Here is a 7,652-nt window from a genome sequence, read left to right on the forward strand (position 1 = left end):
TTATGCCACCAATCATTCTCCCATTTGTTTTGATTTAGTGCCAGAAGGGTCTGTGCTGTAAAAGATGTCCAAGGCAGTTTTGAGTAATCAGAACCCTTCTGCCAGATTGTCTAATGTCAATTTGTTTTATGGTGCTGCTTCTTTTTTTTTTAATGTCTTCTTCCCCATCATCTGCACTGGTTTCATCAGGGGATGAATACTGTTCACTCCTCTGATGTGGTGTCTATTCACTCTCGAACTTCTCCAAGATTCGTATCTTGAAACTCTTCACCCCACCCTCCAACCTCTTTTGCCACATCCACAATCTCTTTAATGATTTCCTTTACTGGCTCTGTTATAAATCCTGTGAAGTCATGCACAACATCTGGACACAGTTTCTTCCAGGAGGAATTTATTGTTTGGGACTTGACAGCATTTATGGCTTTTTCTACAACAACAATGGCAACTTTAATGGTGTAATCCTTTCATACTTTCATTATATTCTCTCTCTTGGGGTTCTCCTCAATAGTGCTGGCAATCCTTTGCATAGAGGATCATGTGTAATGAGCTTCAGAGATCTTTATGACCCCCTGATCTAGAAGCGAAATTATACACATTTGGGAGCAAGTAGATCACTTCGATGACTTCAGTATTGAGCTCGTATGGTTCTAAATGTCGAGGGTCATTGTCCAATATCAAAAGAACTTTAACAAGCAGTCTCTTACTGGCAAGGTACTTTCTGACTTCAGGGAGAAAACCAATCCATAAAAAGAGTTCTCATTGTCCAGGCCTTTTAAAGGTACAATGGAAGGACTGGATACTGGTGTTTATCTTTTCCCTCTGAGGCTCATGGTTTACTAGCTTTATAGATAAGAGTAATCCTGATTATAAACACAACTGCATTTGCTTAAAAGAGTAGAGTTAGCCTATCCCATTCTGTCTTAAATCCTGGTGTTCACTTCTCTTCCTTAGTAATAAATGTTCTTCTTGGCATTTATTTTTCCAGAATAGGACAAGGTTGTCTTTATTAAAAACCTGTTCAGGCAGCTATCCTTCCTGTTTCATTATTTTCTTAATGGCGTCTGAAAATTCTGCTGCCTCTTAGTTAGAAGAAGCTGCTGCTTCTGTTTTCTTAATGTTTCTAAAGCCACCTTTTTCTAAAATTATCAAGCCATCCTTCACTGGCATTAAATTATCCAGGTTTAGATGCTTCCTCTTCCTTTTGCTTTAAGTCGTCATATAATGACTTCACTTTTTCATATCATATTAGGGTCTCTACGTATGCCTTTCTTTCCCGCACCCACATAATAGATGCCTTTTGAATATGAGATAAAAAAGTATTTTGCGAAAAGTGCAAGATTTTTGTGCCTGATGGCATAGTGCAGCAATGGCTTCACAAATTTTCTTTTCTTTGTTTACAGTGGCCCTTAAGCTGGACTCATTTATCTTGAAATGGTAGGCAAACGCAGGTGCAGACCTCAATCTACAGTACATATCAAGCAATTCAACTGTTTATTGTAATGTCATGGCTTTGCTTCTTGAGAGCACTTTCAGCATTACTACTGGCACTTTCTATGGGTTCCATGGTTCTAGTTGCCTGCGCTTTTGACATCTTAGTAGTAAACTCCTTGCTTAGACCAATGTTTAGAAGAGTTTATTCTCCTTCTAGTATTTTCATAGTTTCATGTCTTACAATTAAATATGTAATCTACCTTGAGTCAATTCTTGTGTATATGGTGGAAAATATGAGTCTAGGTTCATTCTTTTGCATATGGTGATTCAATTTTTTGTTCCCAGCAGTTTATTGAAAAGGGTGTCCTTTCCTCAGTGTATGTTTTTGTTGGCTTTGTCGAAGAAGAGTGGCTGTAAATGTGTGGCTTTATTTCTGGATTCTCTCTTCTATTCCATTGATCTATGTGTCTATTGTTATAATATCATGCCGTTTTGATTATTGCAGCCTTGTAGTATAATTTGAACTGAAGCAGTATGAGGTCTCCAGCTTTTCTTTTTGGGGGTGGGGGGCCTCCTTATGAATTTTAGGATTATTTTTCTAGTTCTGTGAAAAATGGAATTGATATTTTGATAGGAATTGCATTGAATCTATAAATTACTTTGGGAAGTATGATTGTTTTTATGTTTTATTCTTCCAATCCATAAGCATGGAATGTTTTCTCATTTGCCTCTGTCAACTACAATTTCTTTCATCAGTGTTTTGTAGTTTTCCTTGTAGAGATTCACCTCCTTGGTTAAATATATTTCTAGGTATTTAAATTTTTTGTAGCTATTATAAGTGGGATTGGTTTCTTCATTTGGTTGTCAGCTAGATCATTATTAGTGTATAGAAATGCTAATGATTTTGGGCATTGATTTTATATCCTGAAATTTTACTGATTTATCACATCTAAAAGTCTTTTGGTGGAGTCTTTATATTTTTCTAGATAAAAGATCGGATTATTAGAGAACAGGAATAATTGGATTTTGAGAGTTTTGACCTGCTTGAAGAGTACCAGATTGCACACCTTCCTTTGAACGGAACGCTTCTTACGATCCTTGGAAAGGGAATTTAAAAAGCTGTTGTGGCTGAGTTCCCCTTCACCTGTGAAGAGGCTCTCTCCACCATGAGAATCCAATCCACTGGAGTCTCTTTCAAGCATTTCACCAAGCCTGGATGTTGAATTGGCACCTGTTTACTATGACATAGATATTTAAATATTTTAATTCTTTATAGTGTGTGTGTGTGTGTGTGTGTGTGTGTGTGTGTGTATGTTAATAAAGCATTCTTTGTTTAATGGAAAACATAAAAACAGTTGGTGGGGATGTGGTAATACGCACCTGTATTCCCAGCTACTCAGGAGGCTGAAGCAGGAGAATTACTTGAACCTGGGACATGGACGTTGCAGTGAGCAGAGATTGCACCACTGCACTCCAGCCTGGGTGACAGTGCAATACTCTGTCTAAAGGGGGGAAAAAAAAACAGTAAAAGGAAGGAATTTGGGGAGGGTCAGGGAAGGGAGGGGACTGGGGAAGTGCACACACAGGCCCACACAGACACACGCACCCACACACGCATACAAGGAAAGGATTGAGATAGGGATAGGGTGCACAGCTAGACAGAATAGGACCCCCATATCTCCTCCTGAAACAGCCTCTCCTTCTCCCTTATACCCCCTTTCTCCTCTCCTCCTGCACACTAGAAACACTGTGTTTCTACTTTATGGCCAAACTGTTTTGACTTTTGTTGTCTGGCACTCAATGCCTTGCCCTTATCCTTACCAGGATCATGGTTCCATTCCTCTTGCCCCTGGTCCTCTCTGATCTTCTCTATGGTTTCTTCATGTAGTTGGTTCTTTCCTCTGTAGTCTTCCTTGACCCATTTCCAGCCTCATGGCCCCATCCTTCTCTTACTCTTTGTGGCAGTTTCATATTTTCTCAGATGAATCTGCTCATTAAACATTTTGTTGTTTTCTTAAGAGCCAGGACTGCTGTGCTCCCAGGTGCAGATGGGTGTCCACCCAATGCAGGTCCCATGCCTCATGAACACAGTTCTGCCTGAGGGGCTGCTGAACACTAAGGAGTATGAAGAGATCATGGAGGCTGTGCAAGATGAGTATAGCAAGTACAAAATTATTACAGTTAATTTTATGCAGTTATAATTTAATACTTCATCTTTACTTCCATTATCTCTTAACAGAGAATGGCCCCATGGATGCTCTATAAGTGTTTGTATGTATAAGTTTTGGTGAATGTTAACTTTTTATAATATATTTGTATATATTTCATTATTATAAATGATAAAATAGACTATAATCTACATATGTATTTTATACCTTCATAAAATTACTTTTTTCTTAATTGTTTTATGTTTAGGCTACACAGTTCCCCTGTGAGTATTTGTTCACATTGTCACAAAACTTCAAAATGTTTTGCAATATATTTATTGAAAAATAAAATTCCTATATAAGTGGATCTGTGCATTTCTAACCCATGTTGTTCAAGGGTCAGCTGCATAATAATACACATCTGCCATTGTAATATTCCACAGAGCAGTTCACTACCTAAACAATCTTCTGTGCTCTACCTATTCATTCCTCCCTCTCCTTAACCTCTGGTAAGCACTGACCTTTTTACTGTCTCCATAGATTTGCCTATTCCTGAATGTCATGTAGTTAGAACCATATAGCATGCAGCCTTCTCACACTAGCTTCTTTCACTTAGTAGTGCACATTTAAGATTCCTCCTTCATGTCTTCCACTAGGTTGATAGGTCATTTTTTATTAGTTCTGTATAGTCTTCCATTGTTTGAATGTGCCATAGTTTATTCATCCATTCACCTACCAAAGGAGATGTTGGATGCTTCCAAGTTTTTGTAATTATAAATAAAGTTGCTATAAACATTCATGTACTAGTTTATATGTACACATAAATGTTTGTTATTGCTGGATCATATGATAGGGTATGTTTTGTTTTATAAGAAACTGCCGCAGTGTCTTCTAAAGTGATCATATCACTTTGCATTGCTACCAGCAATGAATGAGGGTTCCTGTTCTGTGTCCTCACCAGCATTTGATGTTGCTGGTCTTTTGAATTATGGCCATTCTAATAAGTGTGTAGTTGTATCTATTGTTTTCATTTGCAAACCCCCTTAGGCATATGATGTTGAGTATCTATTCAAATGATTATTTGACATCCCTATATTTCTTTTTTCTTTTTCTTCTTTTTTTTTTTTTTTTGAGATGGAGTCTCACTCTGTCGCCAGGCTGGAGTGCAGTGGCACCACCTATGCTCACTGTAACATCCGCCTCCTGGGTTCAAGCAATTCTTCTGCCTTAGCCTCCCTAGTAGCTGGGACTACAGGTGTGCACCACCATGTCCAACTAATTTTTGCATTTTTAGTACAGATGAGGTTTCACCATGTTAGCCAGGATGGTCTCGATCTCTTGACCTCATGATCCGCCCACCTTGGCATCTCAGAGTGCTGGGATTACAGTCATGAGCCACCACACCCAGCTGACATCCCTGTATTATCTTTTATGAAGTGTCATTTCTAATCTTTTGCCCATTTTTTAATTAGGTTGCTCATTCATGTGTTTCTTTTTAAATCTCTGTTTAAATGCCATGTAAAAAGAGACTGAAGAATCACACTAATTGTGCCATCTTTTAAACCAGCTAGAATATCATTTCAGAAAAGCTTCAGGTAAAATGAATAAATTTATACTTCCTCAATGCTATAAAGTTTTCACTAAGCAAATAGTTATTCATTGAATGTTAAATAGATATTTTCATATAATAACCTTTCCATTCACTTTGTTTCATTCTTTCTCAAAGATATAAATGAATGTAAGCGTTTTCAAAAAACAGAATTTAGCAATCATGGCACAAACCTGAAAAATAATAATCTGGGTTTTAAATACAGAAATTTAAGTTACATAGAAGTGAATTCTATCTCCAAAATCAGGTCAGAAACAGGAAAAAGTTAAACATCAAGAGAAAAATCAGAACCCAGGCTCAATTTATGCTTTATTTTTCAATGTACTAATAAAAAGAACTTTCAGATTTCTATATGTGAAAGTTGAGAAGGTGACAAAATAGAAGATGGATTCAGAATCACTGTAATATATCAAGGTTTATCAATCTCAGCACTATTGACATTTAAGCCAGATAATTCTTTGTTATATGGGCTGACCTGTGCATTGCAGGATGTTCAGCAGCACCCCGGCCTCTTCCCACTAGATGCAAGTAGCATTTCCTTTAGTTTTGATAACCAAAAATGTCTCCAGACATTGCCAAATGTCCCTCTCTGTGGCGGGGTAGGGGTGGGACAAAATTGCCACTTATTATATTAAAGAATTATTTCTTCTCCTAGAAAATAAAGGTCAAGAAGTTAAAGTTTAAATAAAAGGTAACTATAAATACATACACTTTTCACCTTTTATTCTATATCAGGTAATCTGTATGAAATTCATTAGGAGCAATCCATTAAATATAAATCTGTCATTTGATTCAAATAACTGGTCACAACCTGTGTGCATGAGAAATGTGGGCTTTGTGGTTTTTCTATGATTGGTGTCTCAGAAGCACAGCTGATAGCCATAAATCACAGAATGGTGTCAATCACTGGTTTGGCAGTCCAAGGGGACAAGATTGATCTAATAGCCAGACAAAAGGACACTTTTCAAAAATATATCAGTTCCTTCCATGTTTTAATTGATGCTTAAACTTTTGGTTTCATCCTCCTTAATTGTTATTACTATATTTTACTAGCATAGCTCCAAGGGTGTTCCCGGGGAGAGGTTATTGGCATAAATGGAGGAAAACAAATGGGCTTTCAGGAAAAATAAATCTAGCTTTGAATTCAAAGTTTATGCTAGGTCCTTGGGTCTCTTTTCTCTCATCTGTTTTCTTTTTCCCCATTTGTAAGAAGATAATACTAAAATAATGGGTATATTAGGGTTCTTGAGAAACAGAAGCAATAGGAGAACTGGCTTATGGATTATGGAAGCCAAGAAATTCTCCAGTCAGGTAAACCAGAAAGGGAGAGGTAGCAACACTGCAGTAAGTTCCAGAGTCAGAAGGCCCAAGAACCAAGAGGTCCCATGTCCAAAGGCAGGAGAAGATGAATATTCTGGCTCGAAAAAAGGGACAATTTGCTCTTCCTCTGCTTTTTGCTTTATTCAGGCCCTCAATGGATTAGATGATGTCCAACTGTTTATGTGAAGGCAACTTCTTTACCCAGTCTACTAATTAAAATGCTGGTATCTTCCAGATATACCCTCACAGACACACCCAGAAATAATATTTAGCTAGGTATCTGGGCATGTCTTATCCCAGTCAAGTTAACACATCAATTAACAATCACAATAGACATAATCCAGTATGACTTTAAGGATTATATAAAGAACTATTAAATACTCTTTCCTTAATAAAATTTCACTGAGAACCTATTACGTACTAAGCATTGTTCTGCTCTTGTGTGACTTACAAAATAGTATCATGGAGACAAGAGTAAATAAGAAAATAAATCAGTAAATGAGTTTTAAATGAAGGATGTAGAACAAAGCAAAGTTCCAGAGAGGGAGGGTTCCAGTTGAGATATGCCTTAGATATCATGATTAGGAAGACCTACCTCCCTGAGGCCACTGAATGGTTACCTGACCCCAGGTGAGCTCCTTTCTTTTCTGTGTTTCTATGTAAGTAACTGTAAGATGAAATAAACTTACAGTTTTACGAAATAAACCTACAGAATTACTGTTAGCACACAATGAGTGGCAAGTAGCACACAATAAAGCATTGTTTATTATTATTACAGTATTAAATTTTATGTAATTATCGATGTAAATTTGCATATTGTCACTCCTAACAACCTCTTCTGTGGATTTCATAAAGTTTAAATCTGAAAAACTCCTCTCTGGACTAAATCAATAATTCTATCTTCATATTTAACAAGACTGATTTCTTTTTCTTTTTTGAGACAGAGTCTTGCCCTGTTGCCTGGGTGGAGTGCAGTGGCACAATCTCCACTCACTGCAATCTCTGCCTCCTAGGTTCAAGCAATTCTCCTGCCTCAGCCTCCGGAGTAGCTGGGATGACAGGCACCTGCCACCATGCCTGGCTAATGCTTGTATTTTTAGTAGAAACAGGATTTCTACTAAAATGTCAGTCAGGCTGGTCTGTAA

At 37.4% G+C, this 7,652-nt stretch overlaps 1 long non-coding RNA gene across 1 annotated transcript; it reads right to left on the reverse strand.

Annotated features, from left to right (window-relative positions):
- Positions 1 to 2,648: 2,648 nt before the first annotated feature.
- On the reverse strand, positions 2,649 to 5,834 carry LOC141584153 (uncharacterized). Its single transcript, XR_012517095.1, has 3 exons — positions 5,663 to 5,834; positions 3,253 to 3,546; positions 2,649 to 2,933 (listed from the first exon to the last, which is right to left on the reverse strand). It is a non-coding gene; the product is annotated as an uncharacterized LOC141584153 (long non-coding RNA).
- Positions 5,835 to 7,652: the final 1,818 nt, after the last annotated feature.

Source organism: Saimiri boliviensis, chromosome 4 (genome assembly GCF_048565385.1).
Source record: "Saimiri boliviensis isolate mSaiBol1 chromosome 4, mSaiBol1.pri, whole genome shotgun sequence".
In the NCBI taxonomy this organism is placed as follows: domain Eukaryota; kingdom Metazoa; phylum Chordata; class Mammalia; order Primates; family Cebidae; genus Saimiri; species Saimiri boliviensis.